The sequence below is a fragment of the Herpailurus yagouaroundi genome, unplaced genomic scaffold (genome assembly GCF_014898765.1).
Source record: "Herpailurus yagouaroundi ecotype Mexico unplaced genomic scaffold, PumYag 215, whole genome shotgun sequence".
Lineage (NCBI taxonomy): Eukaryota > Metazoa > Chordata > Mammalia > Carnivora > Felidae > Herpailurus > Herpailurus yagouaroundi.
In genome coordinates, this window is record NW_024412446.1 from 2,746,470 (window position 1) to 2,761,255 (window position 14,786).

The window sequence follows — 14,786 nt, forward strand, 5'->3', positions numbered from 1 at the left end:
TTGATTCACTGCCTTTGAATGGCCCGGTCTAGGATAACAGTGGCTTAGGGCCTTATACATGTCTTGCCCCGGGTTAGTTAACAGAATGACTCTCACCCATGAACACGGCACGGGACTCATGGAGCTGATGTGCTGACGAGGCTACTGAGGACACATGCATCTGTTGAGCCAGATGACCTTGGCCTTAACCGGGTTGAATGTCCAGGCCAAGTGTGGGTGCAAGTGGGCTGAAGCCAGGGTGTTCTTGGAGTGCCGGGGTGGTGATAATGGGTGACACTTCTTCCCAGCTATGGCTCTGGGCAGACTCGGGGTGGGTGGGGGGGGGGGAGTTCGGGTAGGAGGAGTTGGCTGCTGGTGCCTAGAAGGGAACACGGGGAAAGAAAAGCGTTGCTGAAAATCCTCTAGATGGCTGGGCAGAGATCCTCACGTGAACCTTGGGGAAAGGCCCAGAGCTGGAGGACTTCCTCATATAAGGACAGGACCCTATTTGCCATGCTCTTCACAAAAGAGAAGGGAAATTTCCCAGGAAACCACATGAGATGTGCTGACAGTGGGGCAGAGGAGGTGGAGGAGGGCCTCTGAATGGGGTGAAGAGAAGAAAGGTGAGCGTCCAAGGTCAGGAGGGCACACGCTGGTGAGACCCCACTCGCCAGGCACAGAGGCGGGGATATGACAAGCATTAACTCCTTTAAACCTCATCATTTAATCATTACTAGTTAACACAGGAAGACAGGGAGACCCAGAGAGGGTAAGCGCCAATGAAGATTGCACAGCAGGGGAAGGGTAGAGCCAGGAAGAGAGGCCAGATCTTCTGTCGCCCAGAGTGGGAGTGCAGACCCAGCCTGGTTCCCATGTGGCCTGCCCTCCCTCTGGAAAGCAGCTGAACTGTGGGCAAGAAAAGGCTGCTGCCTCTAACAAGTGTGAGTTCACAGTCACCCCCCCCCCCCCCCACCACCACCACCACCACCACTCCTCAGACCTGCTGTGCACACGCTGCTGTGCCTTTTCACCTTAATTCTGTGAAGCCAATCCTCTCCCACGTTCAGGGGCTGTGGAGGTGGTGCTCATGCAAAGAGGTCCCTTTGGCCCCCCCTCTTATTCTAACAAGGGTCTAGACCACCAGGCGCCTACAATGGCTTCATCCACGACTCCGGGTGGGGAGAAACCCCAAGAGACTGGGGACTTGGAAGGCAGCTGGGAGGAGGGACAGTGTGGCTGTGTGGCCTCACCTCCGGCCACTGGGCAGCCCCACAAGTTGGGCTGGAAAAACATCAGAGCAATGACCTGCCTTCAGGCTCAAAGTGCAGGCCTGTTCATGGGGATGATCCTGCCTTTTAGGGACAATAAACACAGCTGGGACTTTCCCAATTTCAGGGTCTGGGAGGAAATTCCAGGCTTTCTCTTGAAGGCTGAGAAAACGGAGGGACTCTGGCCCTTTGGAAGTGGAGACAGCAGGGAAAGGCAGGGGTGGGGTGCATACACAGAGTTTGCTTGGATGCCTGGCCCTGCTTTCTTTGGGAATTAGCGAGGAGACGTCAACAGGGCAGGAACCGTTAGGAACCTTGCTATGTCATCGTTGTGCTCCAGTCACTGGCTCCGTGAGGTGATGAGTATGTGGATATGTCTGGCCCTGATATTGCCTCGCTTTGTCTCCTTGGCTTGGGCTTATCTTCCCCTGTGCAGAACCTAGCCGAGGATGTTTGTAAGAAATGGCCTGAGAAATGACAAGGTCCTACTGCACTGGTCCCATGACCTTCCCACGGGGATCCCCTTTGCCATGTGTTCCATCCGTCCAGTGGCAGTGACCCATATGCAATGGCCTGTATGCATGATGCAGGAGTTGGGGGTCCAGGGGCTCCCATTGTAGAGACGGAACATTGTCCTTTATTAAGATAGGGCCATAAAAATGTTAGCACCAGCTCCTTTATTTATAGGACGAGAAGCAGAGTCCAGGGCAGGATGTGTGTGTGTGTGTGTGTGTGTGAGAGAGAGAGAGAGAGAGAGAGAGAACCAGTCATGCAGTTAGTAGGCAGTGGAGGCAGACCTCACACCCACATCTGCCAGGAGCTCCCCAGCAGAGGGTCTGAGTATATTGGGTGACATATGGCTAAAATTCTGAGCAAGAGTCCTCAGTTTCTCAGTTTTCTGAGTCTGATTGGGGCACAGAGGGAGGGAATGGGGAGCTAGGAGGCCTTGGAAGCAGGAGTGGAATCACAACTTCTGAGGGGCCAGGCCAGCAGGCCTCAGGCCAGTCCAAAGGGGAGCCCCCTACAGTCAGGACAGCCCCTGTGTGTTGGGTAATGGAGAGGACTGTGGTTCAGAGGAGGGGCCAAGGCTCCCTTTGGGGATGGTGTCCAGGTAACCTGTCAGTGCCATTCACCCGTGGGGGTCTTTCCACTTCAGGGCTTTGCATTCTACCGGGTGAGGGAGAATGATCTGGACCTTGGTTCCCAGCACTTGGTATGTGGCTATGCTATGAGGTGTCAAAATACGGAAGGAGAGAAAGAAACGAGCACAATTTATTTTTCTTTTTACTCCTCGCAACACCTGCAAGAAACCCATTTCGTGGACCGTGACAGTGAAGCATTGGCCCTTCCTACTGTTCAGGTTCAAGTCCACACGGCTAGTGAGGGGAGGGCAGGTCACAGCGTTGTTCCATGTGACCTGAAGTATGTCTCTGGGTGGCTGTCACCTTCCTGTGTACACATGTGGGGGGGGGGGGGAAGGATAAGAAAGGTTCACTAATTCCTGTTATCTGTGCTGTGAATAACGGCCCACGGGAAGTACCATGTGTTCTGAAGGGGCCACCTCATGCCCATGTGCCAATACAGAGATCGGCGGCAATGGGAGGGAAATTGGGTCAAACATGCAGAACACTGAAAAGGTCTGCTCAGGCATCTCTTTCCCTAATCCCTTGTCCAGACTTTCAGCGACCAGGGAGGGTCCTGGGACATAGGCGCGGCCACTTTCGATGTTTCCTTGAGTGCTTGGTGCAGGTCAGGGCTCCTGAACCCTGAGCTGGGATGAACCACAGAAGGTCAGAGGCAAGGCTTCAAGAGGAGAGAGTCGACCAGAAAGCGTATTTAATTTGATTGTATTCAACTAGATGCATTCGGATTCGCTGTGCATCTCCCGAGTCTCTAGAAGATATTGAGCACTGTGTTGGACACCAGGAGGGGATAAAATGTTAGAAAGAGAATGAAGAGAAGACAAAACAAGCGAGCTGAGGAAGGTTGGGGACGAGAAAGAGAGGAGAGAGTAGGACTCACGCTGATTGCACCGCGTCATCTTAGGTGAAGGCCATTTTATATAGATTTCATTTAACCCCTGCGATGTCCGTATTCAGCGTGCTCCGCTCTGGCGTCATTTTTACACACAGGAGCCTGATGGTCAACGAGGTTGTCCAATCACACTTGTCCAAGGTGATAAGGCTAACAAGTGACACGGTCGCGGTATGATCCCAAGACTCCTTGAATACAAAGTTCGTAGCTCCGTCCCCATCTCCACTCTTCTCCCCAAGACGTTCTGCGCACTGAACCCTTTCCCAGAGCATTCTCTACAGCCCAACTGTCAATTTCACTTCAGTGACAGACACTTCAAAACCTCAGAGGCATCGTAACAATACTTTCAATTTACTCAGTATTGGAAATTGAGACACGAACGGTTGAAGGAAGTAGGCTACATCATTGGAAAAAGAATAGAGTACCCTGTCTCATGTTTTGGTGGTTACCCCCCCGGTCTCAGAAATGTGACTTCAGTTTGAATCCTATATATTTTTTGGTCTTGATGTGTTAATGCAAGTTGCAAGGCAAAGCAGGCGTTAATCCAATGCGTGCATCTATTTATTCATTTTTCCGTGTCTGCAAGTCACTGGGTGGGGCTTGGTTTGCTTAGTTCCAGATGCCTGAAACCCCTTACAAGAATCAGGTCACAAGAGTAAGTGGAGCCTCAAACCAGATCACTGGGTCTGTAGAACACAACCTCTTTGTTCGCTGGTGATTCATGCATTTGGCTAAAAGTTGGAGGTTTGGGATGATCATGTTTGCATGATGTAGTTTAGTTACTATATCTTCTCATTTCTTGGAGATAGTTCTTTTTGATTGAGTTGGCTTTTATAAACTGCATGTAGCAAATTGAGCAGTTGACATTCATTCCTTCTTTCATTCACTTATGTTTGGTAGCAAGTATTTTGTTGAATGCTTATTATGTTCCTGCCACTATAGTGGTGCACAAGGAAACCTCCCTGCCCTCGAGGCACTCGGGGTCTGTGGACCCCCAAACAACCTGTTATATCCCAACATTATACCTACTGCAGTGAGAATTTGTACAGCACGCAGCAACCAGATTTGCCAAAGGAGGAAGACCTCAGTTCTGAGTTTTCAGAGCCTGGATATGGCCTTTGCTATGTTAGAGGGGTTTACCTTAGGATCTAGTTCTTTCCTTTGGAGCCAGGAGGGCCACACCCCAGCTAGAAACAGGTAAGCAGTTGGAACAAGTGTGTATGTCAATCAGGAAGAGAGGATCAATCTTTTTTGAGCTGAAATGAGACTTTGAATGGACTTCAGAAGGGGCAGGGGCCAATTTCTTTTCAGTCTGGAGAACCAAGTGCAACAGATTTCCTGCCTTGGTGTTTTTGTTTTGTTTTGGTTTGTTTCTGCCTCGGTTTTGAAAGCAACCTCAGGTCAATGGTCTGTACCAGCTGTTTGATGCTGTGATTTCAGAGCTAGACAAGGACCGTCCCTTCTCCACCCCTTGTCCTCTCTCTGCCAGAGTCTGATAGAGTCTCAGAGGGTTCTGCAGAAAGGGCCATTCACCGGTGACTAAGATAACAGTGAATGGTTAACACAGGAGGACCCCATTACAGGTACCATGAGAGTGATGAGGGCGATTAATTTCTACTCAACAGTAACTGTCCTCCCCTGGTTCCCAGCTCAGCCAGTAACCACACCAGGCAAGAGTAGAAGGAAGGGGACCTTCTCCCTCGTTGGGCTTTAGGTATGAGTATAATGTACACGTGTGTAGGTATGTTGGGGGTGGAGGGAACTACCACAATATTGTGCCACTAGAGTCATAAAAAAAAAAAAAAAAAAACAAAAAAAAGAGTCACTAAGAGGCCAGTTCTTTGGATTGGCAGGTACCTGCTTTCAAGTATTGGTGGCAATTGAGAGAAATTTCCAGACCCACACAAGCTTTCCCACGCCCTAAAATGGGTATGTTATTATTTTCTTTCACCTAACCACAACCTTCACACTGCCCCAGGCCTTGGTCTCTGCCTCTGAAGACAGATAAGATGACAGATATGAAAATAAAGATGACTCATTCTCAGGTTTTGCTGTTTTGATGGATAAAATACCTGGTGTGCATGTGGGCTCTGTTCTGTGACTTCTGTTTTCAATCAGCTTCTCAGAGGGCGCTCTGAGATTGAGCTCATGTTCCGGAAGTTAACTCATTCATCTGCAAGAAAGGACATGTGACCATGTTGGTCTGTAAGGGGTGCGCTTAGACTTTGACTGATGTTCCGTGAGACAAAAAGGAATCAGAAAAAGGGTGATAGAAAACATTATTCCTATCACTGTCTTTTACACAACTCTCTGGGCCACACAGATACACTTCCACCCTGTGCCCCAGGCCGGATGCATTTCATGAAACTCCAATTTTTCAGAATTACCCCAAGGCTTTCTAAAAATGCAGCTTTCTGGGATCTTCCTGTCAATACCTGTTATATATATGTATTAGGGAAAACAAACTTTACACCAACCACCCCACAGTTGCAATGGCTGAACCAGATAATGACTCACTTTTTAAGCCACAATGCAGTATGGGTCAGTGGGGGGCAGAGTTCTCTATTTCACTCGGTTATTCAGGGACCCAGATTTCCCATCTAGGGCTCTACCATCCCCTATAGCCTCAGAGTCCACAAATAAGGGAATGAAATGGGGGCGTGGAGAAGATACACCGGCTCTTAATTGCTAGAGCAAAGAGGTCACCATGTCACTTCCATTCACATCCCATCATCAAGAACTAATCTCATGGCTCTCTGCTGTGGCCCAGGAAATATAGTCTAATGCCCAGAAAGGAAAGGGAATTTGGCAAAAAATTAACCAGTCTCAGCCATTACCTGGGATGGGGACATACATATTATTACAAGCATCCTTGATAACTCTAGCAAAGATGGCATGGTGCCCATTTTCTTGGGAAACACCCATCCACAGGCACCTGCGTGGGTTATAGCAAGTGGGTGCTAATCCACTTTCAGATCATGGAGACTGGCTTGTAGTGGCAGAAATGTAAACACGCAAAGCAAACGTCCATAGTGGTCCAGGGTTTTCAGAAGGGGGGGTCCTCGTCTGCAGCCATAGCTTCCCCCACTGCAGCTTGAGCCCACAGTCCCACACCTCAGGAGCTGAAAGACTCCATATATCTCTCTGAGACTTGGGTTCTTCATCCATAAAGTGGGGATGTGCACACATTACATCAAATAAGTCAGTTGAACTGCTTATCAATGGCCTGCCATGCAGCAGATATACAATAAATGTTACAAGTAGTTAACAAAGGGTGGTCAAGAGGTACAGACTTCCAGTTATAACATTAACATGTTATGGGGATGTAATGTACCACACGGACACTATTGTTAACAATACTATATTGCATATTTTGAAAGTTGCTGAGAGTAAATGTTACAAGTTCTCATCACAAGAAAAAGAAAGTGTAACTATGTGAGGTGATTCATGTTGAGTAGACTTTTTGTGGCAATCATTTGGCAATATATACACTTACCAAATCATTGTGCTATATACCTTAAACTAATACAAGATCAAACGTCACCTGTATCTCAGTAAAACTGGGGAAAAATTATGGTGCAAATTGGAATTTTTAAAAACTTGCATTTACCACTGGGGGCTTGATAGTTTCCCAATACTTCAAGACCTTGCTAATGACATCAGTGGTGAGATTAAGAAGGTAATTTTTGACATTATGTTAATAAAATATGTCAACATTTGGAAGGTCTGCACAGCTCCATAAAGCAATACTTTCCAAGTGACCGATGCTTAAACCGTGTTTTTTTTTTTTTTTAGTTTGGTAGATACTTTGATCACGAGTCAACATATCTATGAAAGAAGGTTTAGTCTACTTTATGAGACTGACACGCTGCTTTCTACAAACAAAATACTGCATAAGCTCTGTTTGATGTAGGAAAGTTTATATATCTATAAAAGGGACTAAATAGTCTCCAAAAACAAGACAGTAAATGTTCAGAGTACACTATAATTAGAACTCATCTTTTATTACACATGCAAAATACTTAATAACTATTAATTCAATGATTAATTTGCATTATGTAATCTACAGAAGAAAATTTCCATGTTTCAAATGTATTTTTTGATATATATATATATATATATATATATATATATATATTCCTCCCCGTTCTAGTTAAATATAATTGGCAAATAAAATTATAAGAAATTTTCAAAAAAAAGTATTTAGCAGGGGTGCCTGGGTGGGTCAGTCGGTTAAGCGTTCGACTTCGGCTCAGGTCATGGTCTCTCAGTTCGTGAGTTCGAGTCCCAAGTCAGGCTCCGTGCTGCCTGTTTCAGATTCTGTGTCTCCCTCTCTCTCTGCCCCTCCCCCACTCCCATTCTGTCCTCTCAAAAGTAGATAAACATTAAAAAAAATTTAAAACCAAAGGATTTAGCAGAAGGATGGGCTTCTAAGATTCCAGGAGAATGATGAGATCCATAGTCCAGGAATAGAGTAGACCCTTCCTATTCAAAGTGTGGTTCACAGACCAGCAACCTTTTCATTGCCTGGAGTTTACTAGAAATGGAGAATCTCCGGCCCCACCACTGATCTACTGAGTCAGAACCTACAGTTTCATAAGGCCTGCAGGCGATTCCACCATTTGACAAGATAGGAATATAAAGAGAGATAAATCTCTGACTTCTTTAGCCTGAGTCCCTGCATTTGAGAGAGATACAGTAAGAATGGAGTGTGAGGGGTGGTGGGGGCAGGGTGGCACAGATGGCCTGGAAGAGAGAAGATGGTGACAATCATGCTGGGAAGTTGCGATTTGCATGAACTAACAGGCCTATTGGGCTGTTCTTGACCTTCCAATTAACAGCACCATTTTGGAGCCATCTTTTCCATATCCCTCACCCAGATGTTTGGTCCACATCTTCCTGAGACCCCTCTTTTACAGTTTCTTAGAAAAGCTATCTCTTCTGCGTTTGAGGTTGAGGGATGATCAAGGACAGACATGGGTCCCTAGAAAACTTGGACATGGACTGAGTGTTGGAGCTCTTGCAGCCTGACTGGTGATGTCAGGACTCTAGAGAAGATTGTGGCTCAAATAGTTATTATGGGAGAAGGCTGAAGATATGTTAAGGTGGTAAAAGATTGAAAACAGGACAAGATGTTGAAATAATGGAGGGGAAACCCCACAGCATATATTCTTTGAATTGTGTATGGAGAAGTCATAGCCCACTCACATGGAGCTGGAAGACAGCATAAGTCAGCAACCACAATAATAATAAATGTAGGATCTCTGGCTCTCTCAGGTTATCTAAATTCTGGTAACTAAAATAAAAACAAACAAACAAAATAACAACCTTTTATTTGTACAGAGCTTTACAAATTACACAACACCTTCTAGGCATTTGTTTATATTTATGTATTTGTTGGTTTGTTTAATTTATTTATTTTTTATTGCAGACATTTATTGCACATCCATCGTGTATGAGAAGCTGAGCCAAGCAGCAAGATTCTAATGGTGAATACACCACACATAGGCACCTATCTATGGAATTTACACTGAGGTGGGTTTACAAGGTAATTGCTTTGCCTGAGTTTTACTGGACATTTACTATGTGCTAGTCACTGGGCTAGGCACAGTAGCCTCCAAGGAATCCTCAGGACAAATTCGCTGTGGTTGGCACCTTCATTATCTCCTTTACCCAAACAGGGTTGATAGGAGTACCCATGGCTCAAAAGTTCAGGTGATTTTCCCAATGGGATTTAGATAGTTGTTGCTGGGTCAAGGAAGGACCCAAGCTCTTGACTGCGAGATACTCATCCATTATGGGCTAGATCTGCACCTACTCTGACAATGGCAGTGGAGTTGAGCCTCAACGACTGAGGAAGGTTTTGGAGAGAGAGAAGAGCGTTCCAGGAAGCAGAGCTTGAGTCAGTTGGGGAAGATCATGAAATGACAGTACCCCATGGGGATGGGGACTCATTTCTGGAATTAGGAGCTGAGGCCTGTAAGTGACATTGTTCAGGATAGCTAGAGCACAGCATCTGCAAGGCACCAGGGCCAGAAAGGTGGGGTTGGTCCAGATTGAGGAGGGACTTGAATGCCACCACAAGAAGTTTATCCTTTAGGCATCAGGCAACCATGAACACATGGGAAGGTGAGGAGGCCAGAGTCCTACTTAAGGAAGATCATTCTCCCAGGGAGATGGAATATAAATCAGGCACAGGTTGGCAGAGATGGTGAGTAGTGCAAAAAGATGGAAAACTGGTTAGAAAGCTGTTGTAATACCCATTCCCATCCTCCCCACCCCCCACCCCCCAGTTAGTGACCTAACCCCTTCTTCCAAACTATAATGCTTATGTGCATACCCAGGAAACTTGCCAGAATGCAGATTCGGACTGAACAGGTCTGGGATGGGGCATGCGATCCTACATTTCCAACAAGGTCTCAGGTGACCCAGAGGCCGCTTCTTTGGGGACCACACTGTGTGTAGCAAGATATAGAAAAGGATGACAGCAGATATAGAGACCTAGAGCCCCTACGACACGTCAGCAGCTTGGCTGAGCCCTTTGCACTACATGTTCATTCAGTTGCTTAATAACCAGGAGGAAGTTAGAATCCTTATCCCTATTTTACTATTAAGGGACTGGATCTCAGAGCGATTAGGTCACTGGTTTAAAGTCACAGAGTCACATAGACACTTCAGCACTGTCTCTCCATAACAGAACAAACCAAATGCAGACAGAGAGCCCGTGAACCTCTTACTGAATTTGGAGTCTTTCTGCACAAACCCTGTCACCACTTGTTAACCACGAAAAAGATTCCACCACAACTCACGTGCAGAAAAGGAAGGAAGAAGCAGTTTTCTCTTTTTCTCTTGTGACCCAGAGGGGTGCCTTTAAGGAACAGGCTTGCACGATGGCAGGTGAAGATAAGGAAGTCTACAAGATCTGTGCAGTAAGCGTCTTTATTTTATTTTTTAATTTTTTTTTAACATTTATTCATTTTTGGAAGGCAGAGAGAGACGTTAACATTTTTTTAACGTCTTTATTTTTGAGACAGAGAGAGACAGAGCATGAGTGGGGGAGGGGCAGAGAGAGAGGGAGACACAGAAACAGAAGTAGGCTCCAGGCTCCGAGCTGTCAGCACGGAGCCCGACGCGGGGCTCGAACTCACGGACCGCGAGATCGTGACCTGAGCCGAAGTCGGCCATTTAACCGCCTGAGCCACCCGGGCGCCCCAGTAAGCGTCTTTCAAGGCTACCACTCGATGCAGTGTCTTGCCGTACTTGCCGTGGTAAATGAGGAGGAAGCGGCCGTGATGTGCCACGGTGGGCAAAGAGCCATTTGTTTCTCTGCATACACGTACCTGGTTGGGGACAAGACCTGGCGGGCAGCCCAGGAATGCCTCATTTCTACCGTGGGGGAATTTCATGATGCAGAGAGCACTCCAGTTGTACTAAAAAAGTCTGCCATTGCAACATCACGCCTGGGGTTTCCCGCTTCCTCTGGCCAGATCTGGAAAGCTAATCAAAGGTCACAGAAGGAGGTGATATTGAGGGTCCGTTCTGAAAAAATCCCATGGGAACAGCAAGAGGCAGAGGTGGAAGAAGGCTCCAACCGTCTCCCTCTCACCTCCAGAAGAGGCTCACTGCCATGATTTGTGCAGACTTGGCCAAGAAGCAAGCCAAAGGAGGCTTGACTCACGGGGAAATTCTTAAGAATTGACTTTCAGAGCCCAGTACCTGCGGTGGCAGGAAAGGCTGTTGTAGGTGAACCGCTAGCTTCAGAATCACCTAGCGGTTCGTCAGGGTCTCCAAAGCCCACTCTGGACCTAGTGAATTACAATTTAGGGGGTGAGGATAGTCAGAGAAACCCCGATTTGTGTCCCCTCCCTGAGCTACTAGCAGAGTGTAGAGGATCCTCCCTGTAGAGGATTGTTAAGGTATTGGGTCTGCAAATGCCTGCTGTGTGTCAGGTGCCGAGTAAATACTTGCGGATTTCACTTCAGCATCCCCCAGGCCCCGGTCTTGTTTCTGGTTGGCATAGCCTGGGGTGCTCATCTACCTCGGACATTTGCCACTGGCAGGTGGAAGTGCACGGGGAGATGGGAGGAAATCAGATGATGTAGTAGGATCTATTTTCATTATATTCAATACTTGGCTTTAAGATGGGTGTGACAATCAGGGCCTCAGATGCCTGGGACACGTGCTGACTCTAACAAGATGCATTTTAAAAGGATTGGGGAAGATATAGGCAAGTTTAGATGCAAACATGAGGCCCTGGACAGTCCCACCGTGTGGCATAACTAAAAGAAAAGGCCCTTTCTCTCTTTGCTGGTCAGAGCAAGCTGGAGACCTTCCCACACCGTGGGTGGCGAGGGGAGCGGATCTTATCTCTAGAGGACAGGAAATATGGTGGTGAAGGAAGTCATATGTTTGGGCAGTTGTTCAGGGAGTAATTATTTTTTTACATAAATAAAAAGAGGCAATGCAATTGCTGTGCGCGAGACCTGAAAGTACTGGCTGAGGAAGTTGGGCTGAAAGAATAGAATTAGGAACAATGCATGGAAACTGCCCAGACACGGATTTCAGCTCCTTAACGGAAGAACCCCCAGACAGCTGCTATTGTCAAACTGCTTGGCCAAGTGAGCTCAATGGCCTCATGTCATCAGCCCTCCCACAACCTTGCCAACCAGGCATGCTTTTCTCCATTTCTCAGATGAGGAAATGGGTTCAGAGAGAGGAGGTGACTTGGTGAAATCACACAGATCAGAAGGGGAGGAATCAAAGAGCTAAAGACTCTGCTTGCTCCACTGTGCTGGGATGTCCATCTGATAAGCAGAGAAGCCTGAAGGGGGCTTGAGTTGCCTTGGAAGGTAGTAAGTTCTCTGTCCTTGAAGTTGACTGTACATCAAGCATTCCATTGAAGGGATTCAATAAAAGCTGACCCTAGGAGTTAAGATCTTAGACCCTGGAATCATATGCCCCCCCCCTTTTAAGTCACTTGCTGAAGTTTTCTTTTGCTGTTTCATAGACCTACTACAGTCTAAGTGCTTGTCATGGGGCCAGGTATCTGCAGTGAGGGCCCAATAAAAGACAGCTTTTAAAATGGGCTGGCATCAGTTGTGATGGCCTTGAAGTGTCCCCTCCCTGAAGTCCTTAAAATGCACAGGTAGTTTTGGCTTATCATACATAGGGTCAGCTTTTTTCCTCCATTCTTGAGATTCCCTGGAATTAGCTTTGACTCTAAGTCTCTATGACCAGGTGCTTGCACACTCCCAAGAGCTGACCCTTCAATCTCAAACTTTGTGTAGAAGGCTTCTATGCTGGGTTAAAACCAGAATTACAATTAGCAAGGAAGAGGCATACCTGTGGAAATTGAAGGTGTCTTACTGTTTGGAGCAGAGAGAGCATGACTTTGGGTGTGAATCTAGTGTCTTTCACTGCTTGAGCGAGAGCTTATGTAAGTCAATTAACATCTTTGGGCCTCAGTTTGCAGACCATTGAATGGGATTATCAACACCTAACAAAGATATGCAGAATCCGGAAGGCCATGTATATCCATAACACTGTGCACAGGTTCAGGAAAGTCTTAAAAGACCCTAAGTTCTCACCTCTGACTAACCTTGAGACACTAAGCAAGCAGGAGGTGAAGGCTAAGAAAGAATTATAAACACCAGCTCATGCTGAAGGTAGGGCCCAACACACATTTGTCCTTTGCCCTTTGGTAAAGACTGGGAGACTTATTGATTTCAGGCATCTAAGGAAATCTTTGTCCAATCACTATTTAATAACTATCCTAACTGAGAAGAGATTTCATTGGTCACACCCAACAAAAAATACAGACTTTGTAGAATTAGTTCAGAAAAAGCATTAAGTAAACAAACAAGAAACAACAACAAACCCCGAGGAGAGAAGAGAATCTGATTTTTAGAGTTGCCACATTATATTATTTAAAATGTCTAGTTTACAACAAAAGATTGTGAGACATGAAAAGGAACAAGAATGTAAGGCTCATACATAGGGAAAAAAAAGTCAGTAGAAATTTATCCTTGAGGAAGCCCAGATGTTGGACTTTCTAGACAAATAAAAACCTTAACTTACATATGTTAAATATGCTTAAAAATCAAATGAAATCATATCTAAAGAACTAAAGGGAAGTATGAGAGTGCGTCACTAAATAAAGCATATAGGAATAATTAAAAACAACCGAATAGAAATCCTGAAGTTGAAAAGTACAACAGAAATGAAAAATTTATTAGAGGAGTTCAACATCAGACTTGAGTAAGCAGGGTAAAGAATCAGGAAACATGAAGCTATGTCTATTGAAATTATCCAGTCTGAGGCACAGAAGGAAAAAAAAAAAGGGTGGTGGGGGAAGAACAGAAATTTGAGACTTACAGGAACCAATATATGCATAATGGGAGTCCCAGAAAGTTCAAAGAGAGATAAAGAGGAAGAAGGAATATTTGCATAAAAAATGGCCTAAAAATCCCCAAACTTGATGAAAAGCATTAATCTACACATCTGAAAAGCAGCAAGTAGAATAAATGTAAATAAATCTATACCAACACACACATAGTCAAACCGTCAAAAGCCAGACAATGAGATACTTTGAAAATAGAGAGAAATAACTCATCACATAAAAGATACTCAATAAGATTAACAGCTGACTCATCATCAAAAACTACATAGGTCAGTAGGCAAAGGCATAATTTATTCAAAGAGCTGAAAGCAAAAACTATCAACTAAGAACTCTATATTGGACAAACAATTCTTTAAATTTTTTTTAATGTTTATTTATTTCTGAGAGACAGAGAGACAGGGTGTAAGTGGGGGAGGATCAGAGAGAGAGGGAGACACAGAGTCCGAAGCAGGCTCCAAGCTCTGAGCTGTCAGCACAGAGCCTGATGCGGGGCTCGAACCCATGAACCGTGAGACCATGACCTGAGCCAAAGTCAGACGCTTAACCAACTGAGCCACCCAGGCACCCCAGGACAAACAATCCTTTAAAAGTGAAGAAAAAATTGAGTCATTCTCAAATAAGAACAGAGAGATTTTCCTACTTAGCAAATCTGTTCTACAAGAAGTGCTAAAGTGAGTCCTTCAGGCTGAAATAAAATACACTGGGCAAAAACTAGAATTCACATAGAGAAATAATACCAGTAAAAGCAATATATAGGTTGATTTAAAGACAATAGAATGTATTTTTATTATATTTTTTCTTTTTCATATTTTTGTTTGTATTTCTTTGTATTTTTATTTATATTTTTCTCCTGATTTAAGAGACAGTATAAAGCAATAACACTAAATATATGTTTATAGACACACAATGTATAAAGATGTGATTTGTATGACAATAAATAGCCTAAAAAAATCACATGGGGGTTAGGGAATAAAGTTCTATGGAAACATTTTTTGTATGCTACTGAAATTAAGTTGATATTAATACAAACTAGATTGTTATAAATTAAGATGTTAGCTGTAATTCCCAAAACATGCAGTAAGATAATAAATTTTAAAAAGAATAGT